The following is a 20,745-nucleotide window of genomic DNA, read 5'->3' as shown; positions in this document are numbered from 1 at the left end:
CCAGTGAGCTGGCAGTTGCCCCCGCTGCTTCTTTTCAGTTGAAACCTATGCAAGACATCACTTTAAATCAGATTGTTCCAATGTTAGATTGGTAAAGAAATCTTACAGTTGGTCATAAATAATATTTAGGAATTAATGCCAATATAGCACTTTTCTATTGTAAGATGGTATAATTTATCATTGAAGTCATATTCTACAGTAAAATTAGAAATCAGTGTTGTTGTAAAGACGTTTGTTAGAATTGATGAGTGAAGGTGACATCAATTCGAAATTCCATTTGAGTTTGTATAAGTGACACTGAGTTAGGCCTTTCTAGTGTTAAAGGTGTCTCGCCATCTGACATACAATAGCTGCTATTTTGTAGTGCCTGTACTGCCATATGATTGTACAGTGTAGCTGTCAGGTTTTTACATATCCACATTTACAATGTCTATGAGGGGGAAGGGTGAGCCCATTGGGGGCAATGGGGAAGGAAGGCTGTGGAGTGGCAGTGAGGAGGAAGGGTGAACACAAGTGGGCCTTTCTGGGGTCGCCCTCTAACCTGTTGTTGCAGCAAGCATGAAAAGGAATCTGCTTAGAAAGAAAGGAGCAAGACCTCCTTGCGATGAAAGCCACTTAAAGCCAATGGTTTCATTAGCACTGGTAAAGGGTTACTCAGAACTCAGTGACTTCACATCACAGTCACTGCATCACAAGAGTAACACATAGGAAATTAGAATTTAGGAATGCAGGCAATAGTGAAGGAGGCACAGCTGTATCATATATGGCATTCCATCAATAAAAGTCTGTCATGCATTCACCAGATTTGACATTCCTAATGGGCCAAAGGGCATCCACTCATTGACCATAAGCAACTGATTGGTCATTAAAATGCCACATCAGAGATTGGAGCACAGAGCTAGGCTGGGTAGCTCATCTCAATTAAACCTTAGTATCCCACGCAGGTCTCAAGATGTTACGTTTCTGCAATGCCATCTTGGTCACCACGATGTGTGTGCTAGTGTCTCAGGGACAAGGCAGCATCAGCTACCATGCAAGTAGGCCAGGAAAAATTATGGACTTTCATAGTATTCATACGTTTCATCTTCTGAGCTTCACTTTCTTGCCCCTTGAATCTTCAATGCCTTCAATGTTTCCTTTCTGAGAGAAGGCAAAAGCACATATGGATCCAGGGCTCAATGCTGCCTTTGTCAGGGTCCTAATGCAATGGAGGAGGCAAAGAAGGGCAAAGGAACACTGCACACAGCTCCAGCAGGAGAACACAACAGAGGAACATGGTCAAGTGAAGCTAGAGCATGAACAGGAGGGTCAGGAGGAGAGACCAAGAGAACGGAGGTGACTCCCCAGACCTCTATTTTAAAAGAAAAATATTTTATACATTAATAGTTTCATGACAGTTGTGCCCTTCACAATCTGGAAATGCAAAGAGGTGACCCCCTGCCAGAGGATGAACTGAAGGAGGATTAGACCTCATCAGAGGATGAAGATCCAGAGGCCCAGGAATCTTCAGAGGCTGCTGAGGGTCAGTATGAGTGCGATCACACCATGGAAGAAGGAACACGTAAGAGATATGCCTGTGATACTTCAATTGCTGACAGGTTCCAGGAAGAGTAAAGTTAAGTGAGGGCATATGGCCACATCTCTCTAGCCCTCAATAGCATTCCCTCTTGTCTCAGGAGATTTCCAACCACTTGCAGTGAGAACGAGTCCTGGATTCACACTTGCATGTTCTGGCCTCATGAACCGTCAGACCATGATCTTTGCTTTGGTCCATGGGGCCCTGCGAATGAGCTCACTCTGGGAACTGAGAGTCCACTTAGGAACAAGAGCGATGTGTGAGAAGACTTGAAGCTTTGCCACCATATAATGATACAAACACTGCTGCGTCTGAGATGTAGACATGCCTGGGGATCTCCTCCTTCCGTGCATGTCTTGTCTTCTGCCTCTACCACATGCCGCTAGAATATCAGTGCTGATGAGCTACCCTCACTCAATGATGTTCCTTGAGGAAGAAGAGTTAGAAACGCTTACATCACACACTTAAAATAAAGATTTAGTCACATCTCCCTGACATCACACAAGAGTGCAGAGACTAGTACAACTGAGGTTGACGTCACAGGAATGTGAATCTCGCATGGGACACTATCACTGAGTGGGAGGAAGGCTAAACCTCGACATAAGAGGATTCCAATGTCCAAATTTACAATGCCTTCAGTTGCCAAGAACATTCACATAACCATCAAATGTATTCACAAAAGTGTAATTTCTTTATATGTAAAGCACACCCATGATCCAAAAATGACATCAAAATTTCTTAACTTTCCCAACCCTATTGCCATGCCTGGGTGCAGCCCCGACATCCACAGTAGAGGTGGAGGCAGCCTGCTGACTGCTAGATCCTGATGTCTGTGATGACCTTTGCAGATGTCCCTTGGTGGCCCAAGGCCTGAAGAGCCCAAGCCTGATGAGGATTATCTGCTCAGGGGCAGAAATGCCCTCGGTAGCCTGAGCAGCTGAAGTGGATGGGGTCACAGGCAGAGGAGACTGTGAGCAGTTACACACCCTTGGAGTGTTCTGAAAGGAAGCGCCTGGAATGTCTGGCTGATTCTCATCCTCCCTATGGGTGCCCGAGGGCCCTGCCCTGACTCCTGTAGGTGATGGTGCACCTGGAGGAAGGTCAAGGCGCCTTTTCCCCGTGTTGCCTACATCTTGATGGTGCCCACTAGGGTGTGTGGCCATGGAGTGGCAAATCTAGCAACAGGGTCTCCTTGGTGGTCGCCAACCTTCCCATCATGACCTCAAGGTGCTTGCGTGTCAGAGCCACATCATCAGACATAAAGTGGACAGACTCCTCCATTGTTCACTCTGGTCTGATGAATGACTATTGAATCTCTGCCTGATGTTCCGCTGCCGCCTTTTTCATCTCCAGCATTGAGTTGGCAGCCACTTCCAGAGGCTTATCACCTGTCTCAGACTGAGTGGGTGGTTGGTCTCCAGCAGCCCTTCAAGTGCTGGAGACCTGGGCTGTCCCTGCCTCTGACTGCTGTGGAGATGCGTCAGTGAGACGTTCTCCAGAAAGTGAACCCGAGCCTAATCTATTGCTTTGCTCCACTGACGTGTGTGTACCTGAGCAGGTGGACGGCGTGTGTGAGCGCTGTGATGGTCTTCTAGAGCTTCCTCTTCAGATGTAGTCTGGGGGCTTGAACTGGTGCTAGGCTGCCTTGTGGGCCTTGATCTGCTGGTGCCTAGAAAATAGAGTTTCAGTTAATGAGCATGAGCTATGTATAAGACTACATGTGAGTCACTGTGATTGTCAGGATTTGATGAGGTAATGGAGCTGTGATCCATACTAGGTTTCTGGGAGAGGCCGATCTCCCCTTCCCCACAGGAGCAATCCCTGTCCTCCCCTACCATCTCGGCTGCAGCCTCCTCAAACTCACTGAGGGCAATAATGTCGGCAGTCCCTCCCTCGGTCTGTGCTCTTTCACACCTGTTGTGCGCCAGCTTGGCCTGTATGAAGAAGAAAGAAAGGCATGTGATGACAAGGGATGGAGCAGAGGTTGGGTAAGATGCGTGTATTATGACACAGTCGATGGTAAAGGCTGATTTGTTTAAATCCCAAACTTGAAATAACTGTCAACTATTTTTGCACTTTATATGTTTCGATTTGCAGACTTTGAATTCAGTAGTAATAAGACCACCAAGTCTCAAGAGCTTTTTAATAAAACTAAATTAAACAGTTATTAATACAAAGACCATAAACACATACATATGTCTACAAAAGTACTACTATAATAAGTACAAAAATCCCCCAATTAATCTGACTTTCAGTTGCACCCCCATTAAGGCACCACTAAATTTCATAGATTTAAAGAGACACCTGGCAAAGCACACCCTGGACAGTCACATTCCAAGTTAGTTTCCTTCAGCTCTGTGTCCTTGCAGACAGCAACTTGAAGCTTACAGGCTGGAGGCTTCTCACACTTTTTGGATCTTAAAATGCTTCTCCCTTACACACATTCTCCTTTCTTCTTTATATATATATTTCTCTTTAAATGTAAATTTTCATTGTATCACTAGGCTTTTATCTTTACCTCTTTTAACAACATCCTTTCATCCCTCCAAGTTTATTAGTAAGCTGAAAAAAACACATTGCTTGGCATCTTCTAGCCAGGTATAAGATTTCACCCATAGTCTTAAATGGTTTCTTTTAACAAATGCAAATTTACACCTTATCTTCTACCCTGCTTACGTTTACCTAATTAACGTATAAAAGCTATTATACATCAGCTAGCTGATTTTAATCCAATTAAAATGTAGACACAGACCCCACTAGAACTCTATTTTAAAAAATAACTTCCAATAACATTGTAGTCGTTAATATCTCTTCATGTGTGTGGCGAACCCTCCCCAGAGGGGCCAGAGAAGGAGCATGAGCAACATGATAGATTGGTTCGTGGTGATGTGAAAGTCTGAATGAGAGAATGAATGTTGATATCTATCCCCTGCTAATAGTTGTGTGAGATCCCTAAAGAGAGTAACTGTTTAAGTACATGATGCCATGGTAAGAGTTTGATATTGGAAGGTGTTGAAGGATGACTTATCCTTGCAGAGCAGATGAGATCATTCATCCTCTTCCTGCACTGGATGGCATTTCAGGTGCAATTGCCAGCTGCGCTGACCTGCTCTGTGATGGCCTCCCAAGCTGGAGATGTGAGGCTGTTGTGCTTCCTGGAGCTATCCCTGGAATACAGGACATGCCTGTGCACCCTCAGTCCTCTGAACAAGGCCGGGAGGGCCTGGCAGGTGAAGCAGGATACTGCCTTCTTGAGACTTTTGACCGCCTTCTTGTGGCTGGAAAATTTCTCTGCACATGTCCTGAAGACTGGTGGGCTGGAGAGGATGAGATTATATATTGGACTGGTGTTTAAATGTGGCGCCTGGATCTTCAACCCTGCCAGCTGATGACGGGCAGACAAATCAGCTCCTGTCCCACCAGGTGATTCGGCCCAATACTTGTCTGTGCATAAGTAATGAGCTTTCAAGTGCAAAATTGGGTGCGAGTTCCCGCCATTCCTGCCAACAGGATGAGCGCTGCTGAAACCACTCGCCACCTCAAAATTCACCTGTTAGCTCTATTTCTCTCCACAGATGCTGCCTGACGTAAGTATTTCCAGCATTTTAATTTCAGATTTCCAGCATCTGAAATATTTTGCATTTGAGCTATAATAATTGTTTGCTATGTTTCTAAATGTTTGTTTCAGATAGATTGTGATCACTTGTCAGGATTTTTTTTTTTTAGCCATTTATCCGATAGATATTGTTGGGGATGGGGATGAAAATGGGGTAGTGGCTTTCGATGTTGGGTTATTTAAGTACATCGTTTGCTCAGTCTGTCTTCAAAAACAATTAAGGAAATGCGCTTGTGAAAGAAGTAAGGACCCAGTTCCGGTTACAATAGGATGGAATTGTGTTGCACATTTTATAAAAATAGACGCAAGGTAATGTGAGATTACTTATGGAAAAGACCAATGCTACTGATCCCAAAAAGACCTGGGTTTGTAATAATTGCCTTATAATTTGTTTCTTGTCCTATAAGCATTTAGATGACCTACTTCTGCAGGTATCACTCTTAAGATGGCCACAAGGAGCATATGGGAGCATTCTATGACTTCTTTCTCCTGCTCACTGCCACATCCCTCCAGCCCCTGTCTTTTATTCCACTACTCAATTTTGTCCCCCCAATTTTTCTGCTCCTCCCATGCCAGACATTTTTCACCTAAACCAAGTTGAATTACCTAACTTCCCCTCACTTCTGCCTAATAATTGTGATGCAGATCAAGTCAGTATGACAACTGAATGGAAAAAATCAGATCTGCCTGGAACCATTCCTCCTTTCCATGTTAACATACATTATCAACTTCACAACCTTTTGTCACTGGAGTTTATTATAGCCTTAGAGCAACATTCTAACAAATTGAGAAAGTCCAGGAAGAATCAAACAAGGAACAGCTTCTGTGTTTAACATCTACGAAGATGAATACGGCAATGCTCCTAGTGAAACAGTTCCACTCGATGTTAATGAATTTCCACTTTCAGCATTATTTAAGCAGCTCATTTTTTGTTTTAACAGCTTTAGTGTAATTTATGCATAATTAATTTAATTGCATATGCTGTCAGATTGATGATTTTTTTTAGTTGGCTCAACTTTTGATCAAACTTCACACAAAGCACTGATTGCTAATTGGTAAAAGGAACAGATGTATTCAAGGGGCAAAACAATTACTTCAATTTTGTTTTAAGTCAACCTTTTGCATAGAAAGCATACCTGCGCCGGATATTGTGTTTGGTAAAATCTAATCCATAGTGAATCCAGTCTGATGACAGCCTACTGAGATGAAAAATGAATTTCTCTCAACACACATATATGACATAAACATTAGCAAAGGGAAAAGAGTGGACAGTAGCTTCTGATTAGATGTTAAAAATACATGATAAGCTGATCTCCTCTCCTCATCATTAAAGCTACTTTAAGTACAAAACTTAAATACCATCCATATCAAGCAGTTAGTAAATCAATAAGATTTAGACAGATTAATCATGGGGATAACCATGTTTTATGACACCTATTGATTGACTGACTAGGAATGTCATATTTAATCATTCTTTTTATTTCTAACTTCAGCCATTTATGTTGCCATGTTCATTAAAAGGTCTCAAGCTTAATCGCTACAGTGGCTATAGTTCACTTGGATTTACTAGAGAAGATTATTGAGGACATTAACAACAGAAAACTTAAATACTTAATCATTATAGTACAAAGAATGTTGTTGTAAATCCTTTTGCATACCTAATGCACTTAATTTTGAAATCCAGTCAAACTTCATTGCTACAAGCAGCATTGTCAAGTATTTTTTCCCATAGCCCTGAACAGAGCTACTTTGGAATCTGATATTTTAATTTAATTTGTATGATATCAAAAATTCTGAAGTATAGCCTCAGCACTAGTTGTTCATGACAAAATGCTAAATGATAAGAGGCCCAAACCTTAAGGTGAACTCTAAATGACTAGGATTATTTTGTCAGTTGCTAGGCTACTAATAATTACTTTGAATAGTGCAGTAAATTTGCAGTACAGCAATATCTGCAAGTATTTTTTAATAGATTTCCCATATCGTGAAGCAGAATGAGGGAATTCTAAGGCCTCTGTGCATGTGGTTGCATATTTCTGGATAGCTGTATTAAAATGTTATTTAGCTGCCCTAAGATCTGGTGCACTGAACACAGTAAAGTACATTTTATCATTTCTTCTCTCTGTATCTTCCAACAGAAGAGAACAAATTTGTCCCAATTAGTTATTTGTGGACACCTTGTGTGACAACAGGCTTGCCAGCTGTAACTACTCATAAAGTCAATAAGGAGATGCTACTGACACAAAGAAATGATTAAGAAACTGTACTGGAGCAGAGACACGAACATTGAGGACAGCTGCCTATTCTATATCCAGTGCAAAAAATGTTTAATATGCCACAACAGCTTTTCTTATAGGACTTTTTTTGGTAGAGAATTCTGAATTACTACTGTATTTATTTCAGAACGTGAAAGAAATGGTGAGGTAATGTAAAAGCAAAAAACTGCGGTTGCTGGAAATCCAAAACAAAAACAAAAATACTTGGAAAAACTCAGCAGGTCTGGCAGCATCTGCGAAGAGGAGCACAGTTAATGTTTCGGGTCCAAATGACCCTTCAACAGAACCAAGTAAAAATAGAAGAGAGGTAAACCAGCTTATATTTCACCTCTCTTCTATTTTAACGTTAACTGTGCTTCTCTCCGCAGATGCCGCCAGACCTGCTGAGTTTTTCCAAGTATTTTTGTTTTTGTGAGGTAATGTAAGCTATACAGCAAAACCTAATCAAAATTCTGTCCAAAAAGAGTATAGGTTGCATATATTTACAGTGTGAGATATTTATCATTTGTCATAGCAATCATTGACCATATTTCAAAGATACCTTGCTATCAATAAAACCAGGATGATGGTTAAGAGTATGGGTGATTTTATAAGAAATTGCAACAAGGTTTTGTGAGCCCAGTTTTGAATTATATTTTCCCTGCAGCTTTTTAAAGGTATTTATGTTAAATGCATATCAGTGACAGAGGTACAGGCAAATGTAAAGTCTTGGGACTTGGGGAACAACATGCTATTCAAGTAAATGTTTAGTCCTGGTATTGAGTTATACAGTAAGTCCATCACCCTCTAAGTCTGCCACCAGTGGAATTGATCAAAAATTATTGTTTAATGAATATGATTGACTTGGGGCATCTGTATTAGCTGAAATGAAGGCCTAAATCGTTTTTAAAAAAATTATTTACTGATCATCTTATATAAGATTAGCACCATGTTGGAAGGGCAGATAAGAATTCATTCTTCTCTCCGCACTGCAGTATTTAAATGGCAGCTCCCCTTCCTGATTCCCAACTTTGATTTTCTTCTAGTTATAGTCACATGTATTATCAAGTATTGAAAATAAATAGATGTAACAAAGTATTTAGATGAACAAGGGCATCATGTAACGATTCCTTTTTGAATTGGTACGAAAATTGAGGCAGTTTCTCTTCAGATTGTATAAATCTTTTGCCTTTTACTAAAAATTTCCGTGAAGAGGAGCACTCAGAGCTTGAATTAATTTTTTTTTGGCCCTGCTTTAGTGGGGCTGAAAAAAAGACCAGCAACTAAAATGGATACAGCCTATGGCAGCGAGGATGAGATGATAACCAGCTGTTCCTCATTTAACCACTGACTGTTCAAATGCAGGGAACTAGATGCACTGAACTGTTTCAACAAAACTTGCTCAAACATCTATTGATCTGCTCAGTTTCCTACTCTCCACAGCCCAACTAACAGCCTTGATAGTCACTTGACTAGTTATAGATTATTAATCAGAGTGTGAAAATTGCATTATTATGGACAAGATCAGATTGGGCCAGTTTCTGGCAATGAGAGCAATAAAATCCGACTGAATCAGTTCATTTGATGAGAAATAGATATCAGCAGCATTTCAAGACATCGCTGGCATCTTTTTCCAATAATTTGTAATAATTTTCTAGATGTAGGTCCTTGGCTTTTAATCAGCTGTCACATGCTTGCTGATTGTATTACAAAATCTTGACAACATATGTTTTACATAATCAGAATGTTTTAATGTCTTTTTTCCATCTCTAAGATTGCAGAACCAGAAATTGTTCAGTTTGAGTATAAGATTTGATTGCTGCTTGATCACATATTGAAACCCATTTAAAGTCGAAGATATTTACAGGCTCAGTGTTTCTTTAAAATAAATTCGAGGTCTGCACAGATCCTGGATGTTAATTGCTTACTGGTGAATTTCCTGTGTGACTGCTGCCTTTGGAAGGCCACAGGTTATTCCCTGGGACTCTACATTTTCCAAACAAGTGATCCTGACCCACCTGCACATTGGTCAGAGGAATAGGAGTAGGTCATTCAGTCCCACCAGCCTGTCTGATCATGGCTCATCTATAACCCAACTCCACTGACCCGCTTATACTCTGTATCCCTTGATTCTTTTACCTAACAATAATCTGTCTTGGTCTTGAAATTTCAATTGACCCAGCATTCACAGCCTTTTGTGGGAGGTGGGGGTGGGGAGGGAAATGGGGTTACCGTTCCCAAATTCTTATTACCCTTTGTGGGAAAAATGTTTCCTAATTTCTTAAATTGCCTGTTTGTAAGTTTAAGGTTATGCCTCCTTGAGAGGCAATCCCCCACCAGAGGAAATAACTGGTCTGTGTCTATCCTATAACATCACTTCATCATTTTGAATATCTCACTTAGATTATCCCTCAGCCTTCTTAAATCAAGGGAATAAAACTCAAGATTATGAAACCTGTCCCCATAAACCAATCACTTAAACTGTACTGCACCCCCTCCAAGGAAAGACTGAACCCAATCATTTGGTTGGGCTCTGATCAAGTCTTAGTACGACTGAAGCGTAACTTCCTCAATCTTATATTCCAGCCTTCTTGAGATAATGACCAATATTCAGTTAACATTTTGACTACATTCCCCTTTGTTCCTCCACAACTCAGTCTCGCCATTAGAAAAATATTCCCATTTGGCTTTCTCGGTCCCTCACACTTCCTCACATTGAACTCTATATAATTTTGCCTAATATCTTAGGGTCATCTGCAAACTTGTACGTATAAATCCCTGTTCTTATATCCAATTCTTTTATGCATATCTGGTGAAAAGCTGGTGTTGCTTTGTAGCGCATAGTGCCAACCAGAAAACATTCGCTTTATCTCCAAATGCCCTCTGAACTCATCAAGCCTCCTTTGGCAGTACCTTCCGAGCTCACAACCTCCACCACTCAGAAGGACAAGGGAGGTAGACATATAGAAGTGTTGAGCGTAGGTCTTATTAAGGCATTCATCGTCTTAGGTAGTTCAACAGTAAATATTTATTAACTACTAAAAACTATATAGATCGGTACAGTTAAGGTCCAAGCTAGGAACTGTCTCCATGCTTGCTTCTACACACAGCTCTGACCCTAGGTGCGGGTCATGCGTTCTCTTATATCACTGTGTGTATTCAGTCCTACATTTTTGTGCCAGACCCTACTATACACCACCACCTGCAAATTCTCCTCCAAGCCATACATAATGCTGCTGTGGTACTATATTGCCTTTCCTTTACTGTTGCTGGGTGGAAATCCTGGCATCCCTTCCCAACAGCACTCTGGGTGTTACTTCACCAGATGGACTGCTGGGGTTCAAGAAGGTGGTTCACCACCACCTCTCGAGGGCAGTTATGGATGGGCAATAAATGTGGCCTTGCCAGTGATACCCACATCTTATGAAAATAATTTTTAAATGTCTGTACAGATGAGATCCATGGACACCTACCCATCCACCATGCCAATGACCTCCTCAAAAACTTCAACCAGATTAGTCAGATATGACTACTCTTCACAAATCCTTGCTGACTAGGTTTGATCAGCTCACACTTGGTCAAATGCTCAGTTACTCTATCTCTGACAGTAACTTCCCCATAAATTAATGTTAAACTGACAAGTCAGTAGTTACCTAGCTTCTCCATTCCTCCACTCTCTGGAGTTTGATCTATCTTATAGAAAGAAGTAAGACTTGTATTTATATAGCAAGTTTTGCAACGTGATATGCCAAAATGCTTTGCAGCTAATGAAATACTTTTGAAGTATAGTCATTGCTGCATTGGCAGCCAGTTTGTGTAAAGCAAGCTCCTAAACACAATACTGAAATAAATGACTGTATCATCTGTTTTCAGTGTTGATTGAGGAATGAATGTTAGCCAGGACACCAGGAAAACTTATGTATTCAAAATAATCCAGTCAGAACTTCTACATCTATCTAAGAAACCAGACAAGGCCTCAGTTTACCATCTGCTCCAAAAGATTGCACCGCTGACGACAGTGCAGAATTTCCTCAATACTACACTGAAGTGCCAGCCTATACTATATGCTCAAGTCTCTGGTGTGGGACTGGAACCCACAATCTTCTGGCTTTGAGGCAAGAGTGCTACAACAGGCATGAGTTCCCTCATTTTTCCATTATATTTTTCTTTTGCTTTTAGGTTCCCTTGTACCCTTGTTATTTTGTCCTTTATTTGTACCAAAGACAGATACAAATTATTCATTTCATAAGTCTACTATTTTCTTATCATCAGTTACAGTTTTGCCAATGTCCTTAATTAAGTAGGATGTTCCAAGGTGCTTCACAAAAGTGATACCAAGCAAGATCTGACACAAAGCCAAGAGATATTAGGTCAGGTCACCAGAAGGATCAGAGAGGTAAGTTTTAAGGAACATCTTAAAGGAGGAAATAGCATTGGACAAGTTAATGGCGAGAATTCCAGAGCTTAGGGCGCTGACAGCTAAAGGCATGGCTATGAATGGTAGAGCAATTAAAAGCAGGGATGTCCAAGAGACTAAAATTGGAGGAGTGTAGATGTCTGAGGCTTGGGGACTGGAGGAGATTAGAGATCAGAAGCAGCAAGGATTGGAAACAAAGATGAAAACTTCAAATAGAGGCATCGCTTAACCAGGAGCCAATGTAGGTCAATAAGTTCAGGGGTAATGGGTGAATGGGACTTGGTGTGCTTTAGAACACAGGCAGCAGAGTTTTGGGTGGCCTCAAGTTTACAGGGGGTAGCAAATGAGAGGCATCTACCTTTCATTGGCCACATTACCCTTTACAACTGTCTTTCTCTGAGGCTAAGAGAATATGTTGTAGGGGCAGCATTAATTGAACCATTGGTGGCTTGTTTTCAGACTCAAGCTAAGTTCCACATTACAGAGCATGAATAAAATCAATTAACTTCAACTTTTTCACTCATAAAACAGTTGATAAAATTGTGCACCATCCTTTTCTAAAATCTACTGGATCAAATCTAGTGGTTAATGTTAAAGGAGCTTCCCAATTCTGCTGTGCTGGCAGTGGGGCTATAAGTACAGGTAAAGCAGATGGGTAAATGAAGTGCCTTAAATTATTTTCTAATTGTATTAAAAATTTAGATGCCCTACATTGGGGTTGGTCAAGATGCAGTTCACTGGTCAAATCCTTTTACAAGTTTCTTTTGCCTGGCCTGCCAATCCTTCTTTTAACACCAGAAACTTGCTCGGGATGGACCAGTGTTTCAGTAAGTGCCACTGGCTAAGCTGACCCCTCTGAAAGATAATCTCTAAGATTGAATATTAAGTAAGAATATAAAAAATTTTCATGATCAAAAGCCAGCACATTTGGGGAAAAATCAACATAATCACTTTGCCTTATTTATCTTGCCAGTTGTAATCATTTTCCATGTCTCTGAAAATCAAACACTTCTCCACTTACCTAAAAATGCAAATTCCATTCACACCGTATCTACTGACCTCACCCGACCTTTAATCATCTCCATTTTAAATGTCTGTTTTACACCTCACTTCTTTGATAATTTAAACCTTGGAGCCTAATCATCTCTAGTGCAATTAAATTAGCCACACACATAGAACCATACACACAAACAGACATAAGCCTGCTTTAAAGTATCCCACAGTAATATTAAGAAAAATATGATAGTCCCTATCCTCCATCCTTTTGGGAAAATGAACTGTCATAATTTTAAAAGACAGTTTCACTTTCTCAGCCCATCTTTCATTGCATACTATTCTTATCTACATACACAAAACTATTACACCAGCAGGTGCATGCATTAGCATAACAACTAATACAAATTCTTTGTATTGATAGAGGTTATTTCAATCCAGTGTCCATGTTTCAAATGTCCAATTTCCTTTGAACTGTAAACTCTTGACAATACATCCACAATTAAATTTTCTCATCCAGCCACATGTATAATCTGTGAGTTAAATGGTTGCAGTAATAAACTCCATCTGAACATTCTTACACTTCGGTCTCAAAATTTGTCCAGAAGATTCAAAGGATTGTGGTTTGTATAAACAATTGTTTCTGAAGAATTGCTTGCAACATAAACCTTGAAATACTGCAATGCTAACACCAGACCTAGAGCCTCTTTTTCAATGGTTGAGTATCTATTCTGATCTATTCCATGAAAAATATCCTGCTGGCTTTTCAATTCCTGTTTTTTCATCTTGTAACAACACAGGCCCAATATGCAAATCAGTTGCATCAATTGCCAACTTAAACTGCTTGGCATAATTAGGTGCTGCCAAAACTGGTGTAGTTGTCCACACAATTTTTAAACTGTCAAATGCATTCTGACTACCCTGTGTCCTTTGAAATTTCTTTTCAGTAGTTCAGTCAATAGAGCAACCACACTGCTAAAATTTGGTGCAAACTTCCAGTAAAATCCACTGATGCCCAGAAATTCCAAAACTTCCCTTTTTGTTGTAGGCACTGGGAAATTCATGATGGCTTTTACTTTACAATCTCTTGGGGCCACCTGACCATGTCCAACAGTATGGCCTAGATATGTAACTTAAGCTTTTGCAAATTCACTCGTAGCCAAGTTCACCACCAAATTAACTTCTTGCAGTCAATCAAACAATTCTTTCAGATGTTGTAAATTCTCCTCCCACATTTGACTGAAAGCCACCAAGACGTTAATATAAACAGCATAATTGTCCAGTCCTGCAATTACTTGTTCGTCAGTCTTTGAAATGTTGCTGGTGCATTCTTCATACCAAATGGCATAACTTTAAACTGATTTAGTTCATCTGGTGTTACAAATGCCAATATCTCTTTTGCTCTTTCTGCTAACGGTACTTGCCAATATCCTTGCAGCAAGTCAATCCTTGTGATAAACTCTGTCCCACTTTCTCAGTGCAGTCTTCCAACCGTGGAATAAGAAATGAATCCGCTTTTGTCACTGTGTTTACTTTTTGATAGTCCACACACAGTCTTTTCATTCCATCTGGCTTCGGTACCATCATAATAGGTGAACTCCAGTTACTATTACTAGACTTTATAATGTAATTCTGAAACATGAATTCGATTTCTTTTTGTACTTGAGCTAATTTTACTGGATTTAATCTATAAGGATGTTGCCTTATTGAAACGGAATCTCCCACATCTGCATCATGTGTAGCTTTGTGTGACTGCAAAAGCTTTTCCAAATCACTTTGACACTTGCCTAGAAGGTAACTCCGTATTACATTTAAATTTTAAAGTGCCCCCTCATTATCCAATTTGATTAGAGGAAAGTCAATTTCAGGATCCTTCATTTCCACCTTTTTCCTTATCTACCACTACTAATACCTCCACTACTAATACCTCCTTTTGGTTACCTTCCTTGTCAAAGTACTTTTTAAACATTTTTATATGACATACCCTCTGCTTCTTTCTTCTATCTGGAGCATTTATTAAATAATTTACTTCACCCAGTCTCATTTCAATCCTGTAAGGCCTACTAAACTTTGCCTTTAATGGCTCACATGACACTGGTAACAAAACTAACAGCTTTTCTCTAGCAACAGAACTACAAGCTTTTACCCTCTTATCTGCATTTGTTGTCATCACATGCTGTGATATATTTAAATGTTCCTTAGCTAACTCACATGCTCTGTTCAATCTTTCTCCAAATTTTGTCAAATAATCCAGGAGAGTCGCTTCTGAATTCTGACCCACTAGTTTCTCCCGAATCAACTTAAGTGGCCCCCTTACTTCCTGACCATAGACTAATTCAAAAGGACTAAATCCTGTCAATTCATTAGGGGCATCCCTAATAGCAATTAACAGGAAAGGAATCCCCTGATCCTGGTCCTGTGGGTAGTCTTAACTATAAGCTCTCATCATAGTTTTTTTTTGATGTCATCTCTCTAAAGCACCTTGTGATTCAGGGTGATAATCTGATGATTTAAACTGTTTTATCCCAGGTTGTTCATTACTTCCTTAAACAGCTGTGCCATGAAATTCGAGCCCTGATCTGACTGTATTTCTTCTGGTAACCCATATCTTGTTAAAAAATATTTGGTCAACTTGGTTTCAATTCTCTTTGCTGTAATATTTTGTAAAGGTATCACTTCCGGAAATCTAGTAGACACATCCAGGCTTGTCAGCAAGTGCTGACTTCCACCTTTGGTCTTAAGGAGGGGCCCTACACAATCAATCAGGACTCTGGTAAAAGGTTCCTCAAATACTTGAATCTGAATTAAAGGTGCAGGGTTAATCACTGCTTGAAGTTTTCCCTTCACCTGAAATGTGTGACATAATCTGCAGAATTTGACTACATCTTTATGTGGTCCAGACCAATAAAAATGTTTTTGTATTATCGCCTGAGTTTTCCTAATTCCTAAATGTCTAGCTAATGGAATTTCATGATCTACTCTAAATATTTCATTTCTGTATCCAGATGGTAGAATTATTTGAAGTACTACCACCCACTTCTCATCTGCTGGAATATGAGACGGTCTCCATTTCCTCATTACACATTACCTTTAAGGTAATAACATGGATTACATTTTGCCTCTGGATCTGAATAAGCTGTCTGATATAACTGCTTTATTCGTAGATCCTTCTGCTATAACTCTACCAATTTCACTCAGCTAAACGCTTCAGCCTCACTCTTCAACCTTCTGTTCCTGCACAACCTTTTCAGAAACAGATCCAGCTAATTGGATGCCAGCATTCTTCCCCTGCCTTTTAAACTCCTCCTCCTCCTGTTTCAACCTGTGAGCTTATGATCTCATTACCGCACAATCTGGAAACAATCCAGGATGTTCTTTCTGCAACATCTCTGTTGAATGCATCTCCACAGGCTGCTCAACTACAGTAGGCATCACCAACACCTCTGACCTAGCTATATCATTACCTAAGAAAAATTGAACCCCTGTGATGGGCAATTTTTCCTTTACTAAGACCATCACCTCACCTGTTTTCAGCTTACTTTTTAAATTTGCATTGCACAATGGAATAGCTTTAGCATCTCCATGAATTCCACTTATCACCACTCTTTCCTGCAATATTCCCTCTGGACAACAAATATCACTATCCCATGACATTAAGGATTGACTAGCCCCTGTATTCTTTAAAATTTTAACATCTTTGCCTGCTACACCCTGCACACATGGAAAAACTTACCCTTCACACGCAAAATCTTTAAACATTTCTGTAACTTGCCTTCAGCACTCCCTTGGATAAATTGTGAACACATTTCCACTACATTACCTACAACTGATTCTTCCTCCTTCACATGTACACAAACCACCAGTTTTTCCTGCCCCTGGATCTCAGAACCCACAGCACTCTTATTTCCAGAACTTTTCTGTGTTCCAACTACTGCACCAGGTTTTCCCTGTAACCTCCAACACATTGGGCAGAATTTTCTGGCTGATGTGCGGGTGACGGAGCGCCCATGTCAGCGCTTAAAATGTCATGCGAGCATCCCGATGTCAGCGCGCGGCACCACGATATTTCGGTGGGGAGGCGCGCACTGCAGCAGGACACTCGCCTGCCATTAATTAAAGGCCTCGTTAAGGCCTTTAACTTGCCAATTGTCCAGGATTTTGAGGGGCCCGTGCGAACTTCAGGTCAGCGCACAGGCCCAACGGGCAGGTGATTAGTTTTAATTGCAGAAAGTGTTTTAAAATAGCGTATTTGATTGTTAGCAGTTCACATCGATTTCCAAGAGCTTTTTTGTACTTTGCAACCAGTCTGCAGACAGGTATCTTTCTCGGGTCTGCAGCTTTCTGGAGGCTTCCATTTAGCCGGGGTGTATGGGTTCTGACATCTCCACTGGAGGCAGCTCTTCTGAGGAGGAAGATAGGGATAGAATAAGGAGGAGGCCAGGACTGGACAATCAGCTTCCAGGAGAGCCACCTTTGGGAGGCCAGGCGCAGGCACAAGGGGTGCAGGGCCAAGAGGTTGTCAAAGGCGCCACTATCCTGCTGCCAGGGTATACAGTCGGCGAAGCATCTACCTCAATATGACTAAGGTGCAGTGCCAAAGGAGGCTCCGGCTGTCAAAGGAGACAGTTAACTATATCTGTCAGATGATTGGCCCTGAGATATCTCCTAACTGTGTGGGGGACGCCCCATTCCAGCGGCTCTGAAACTCACAGTTGCCTTCCACTTCTATGCCTCTGGCTCCTTCCAGGGGTTGGTGGGTGATCTTTGCGGTGTCTCCCAATCAGCTGTCCACACTTGTGTCAAGCAGGTGACAGACGCTCTATTCAGGCGTGCATTGACCTTCATCCAATTACCGGTGGGACAATGCCAGTCAGACAGAGCAAGCCAGAGGCTTTGCGGTGATCGCTGGCTTCCCCCATGTCTAGGGTGCAATAGACTGTACACATGTGGCCATCAAGGTGCCAGCAGGTGAGCCCAGTGACTTTGTCAACAGGAAGGGCTTCCACTCCATGAACGTGCAGATAGTGTGTGACCACAAGATGCAGATTCTGCAAGTTTGTGCAAGGTACCCAGGCAGCTCCCACGACGCCTACATCCTCAGACACTCCCAGGTGCCGGGGCTGTTCAGTGCTCCGGCTCGGCTAGATGGTTGGCTGCTGGGTGATAAGGGCTATCGCCTCAGAAGGTGGCTCATGACGCCTCTCCGCCATCCAAGAACAGAAGCTGAGCAGCGGTACAATAGGAGCCAGGGCACCAGAACGGCTGTAGTGGAGAGACCCATCGTCTTCTCAAGATGCGCTTCCGTTGCCTGGACCGCTCAGGGGACGCACTCCAGTACTCTCCAGATCGCGTCTCTCTGATAATGATAGCGTGCTGCACTCTGCACAATCTTGCACTGGAAAGGGGGGATGCAGTTGACGATGAAGACCTTGACGCCCTGGATGAGGCTGCACATGATGAATCCAGCAGTGGCTCAGAGGATGAGGAAGCAAAGGGCGAGGATGAGGGGCAGCATGCCGACCCGCTACTACACCAAGGAGGCAGGGACACCCAGAACACTTTAATCCTATGGACCTTCAGCAAGCTCCGCACACATGCATCAGCAGGCCCAGCATTGCCTGGCGCTTCCACACGTGGCACTTAGGTGCTACATCTTCTACCTTATCAGCTGCAACTAAGGGCTTAGTACAGAAACATCAATGTTCACTCAAACACTCATGAGATGTCTGTGAAAAAGACAAATGCAGCACAAAGGAAACACCCTCAGCCATGGCCAGAAAAGTGGACTTTATTCTGTCCAACATAAAACAGAAACGTCTCTCTGGTATAAGTATATTTTCCCTAATCTAAGGCCAGCACAAAATTACCAGTGACATACCCATTGAGTGCCTAACGTGCCTTATGCTTTCGTTTGCAGGTGCTACGTCTAGGTGCTGCCCCATTGCTTGGAGTGGCTTGTGAGACAGCCTGCTGACTCTGCTGTCCTGTTGGCCTCAATGACCTTGGCGGTCGTCCTCTGGCCCGTGGAACATGTGATGGGCCCTGGGAGGGAGTGGCCAGTTCCAGAACTGGCACCTCCCCAGTTGTCGCAGCCTCCCTGCTCACCGCAGATGCATGGGCACCGAGCTGGGATACTTGGTGCCCAGAACATCTCACACATTGCGAATGACCACACATGGCCATTACCGCTGTGAGGGCTTGCAGGTCAGAGCGTAACCCAATCAGAAGAGTCTCCATCCGATCGAACCGTCTCTCCATGAGAGTCGCCAATCACTCAGTGGAGGAAATGTGAAGCTCTGCCCTGAGGTTCATGCCTTCACTTGCACTCTGCCTGGACTCCTCCATTGCAGAGACCAACTGAAGCATACCATCATGCAACCCTGCCAGATGCAAACACCATTCCTGTTGCTTGTCCTGTAGCTGCTGCATTGGTGACAACTTCAGAGGCACGTCATCCGTGCCGGACTCAGCATGTGCCTGGTCCCCTGCAGTCCTCCGGCTGCTGGCACCATCGGCACTCTCTGTCCGTGCCATCTCCTCCAGCGAATGTGAAGTGCCCTCTCCACTGTGACCCAGGACACTAGCTGATGTTAAATTCCCCACCGAAGTGTTTATGTCTGCGCTGGTGCCTGGCTAGCTGAAATGATGTGCCGCAAGTTGCACATCTTGGGCCTCAGGTATCGAGGGGGGACTGTGGTGTCGTTGGGCGTGGCCATGTGGTGGTGATGCTGAAATTAACAACAAGGACAGTGCATCAGTTAGCGTACAGTCAGTTAAACCTTTCATCTCTTTCCTCCCCAGCTTCATAAGTCGCTCACCCTTCAAGACCCTAAGGAGATGAACATTGGTGGAGTGGAAAAGAGTCAAGAGGAGCCCCAAACATTAGACACGCATACAGACAGGCTGGTCAGATGGCCTCAGGAATGCCACGTGGCATGTTATGTGCCATCGGAGTTGGGAGAGTGCAGAGGTTCCTGACCTGGATGCATGCCGCCTGGATAGTTGCAGGGCTGAGGAAACATCGCAAACACTTGCGACATTTGCCGTGGATCACAGGAGATTGACAGGTCACATTATTGACCTTCATACCGTTAGGAGGAATATAGAACAGGTGGGCAGAAGGCAACATTTCCCCTTGGCACAGGTTTGAGTAACGTGGTGGCATTTAGTTAAGTTGAGTGACATGAGGTTCACAGCTGAGGTGCCGAGGACTTTTTGGACAGAGTAATGTGGGACACACTGGCTGAAAGGGTGGTGAAGGTCCCAAACCCCCTCAGATGCAAAACGTCTTTGGCTGTGCAGCAGCAATGCCATGGCATATTAGGCCATGGAACTATAGTGGTCACAAATGGGATAAGGCGACTTTGGAAGGTGCTGGAGACGCGAATCCTCAAGGGGACGAGAGACCTTTGTGTATGACCCACACGTCAGAGTGTCTCAGTCTGTGAATGAGCAGTGTTGCAGCGTTAATGACTGCAGCAACCATCAGTGGTTTGGATGGTGTGCAGAGTGGAAATACCTGGCCGCTGGACCCCAGCCTCACTGACACCTGCCGCCCTGGCCGCCTGCCTCCTCCCCAGCTCCATGGCCTGCTCCTCAAAGGTGCTGAGGTGCTGGATTTGGGCGTGCCTACCACCAGTCCTCTGGCGCTCCCTTTGATTGTGCTCAGTTTTTGCCTGCAGAACAGAGAAGAGGATTTATTGGGGTTGATCACTCATGTACTGTGCATCTGCATGTTGCACCCCAACCACAGTGGCCCATCTGAAGCCTCCAGCAGCTCCTATCCACACTACTGGTGATCAGTCACCAGAAGATATAACGGCTGCTCCCAACCCCCTCCCCCAATGGACACCTTGGACACATTCGGCATCCATCACTTTGAATAGCA

At 42.7% G+C, this 20,745-nt stretch overlaps 1 protein-coding gene and 1 non-coding gene across 10 annotated transcripts in view; both read left to right on the top strand.

Annotated features, from left to right (window-relative positions):
• LOC121275843 (thyroid hormone receptor beta) overlaps positions 1 to 20,745 on the top strand; it is a 238,376-nt gene that overhangs the window by 142,150 nt on the left and 75,481 nt on the right. The gene's annotated exons all lie outside the window — the stretch shown is intronic.
• LOC121276662 lies at positions 8,600 to 8,712 on the top strand. The gene has a single exon (XR_005942726.1). It is a non-coding gene; the product is annotated as a U5 spliceosomal RNA (small nuclear RNA).

Source organism: Carcharodon carcharias, chromosome 3 (assembly GCF_017639515.1).
Source record: "Carcharodon carcharias isolate sCarCar2 chromosome 3, sCarCar2.pri, whole genome shotgun sequence".
Classification (NCBI taxonomy): domain Eukaryota; kingdom Metazoa; phylum Chordata; class Chondrichthyes; order Lamniformes; family Lamnidae; genus Carcharodon; species Carcharodon carcharias.
This window is presented reverse-complemented; position numbering and strand designations above follow the sequence as displayed.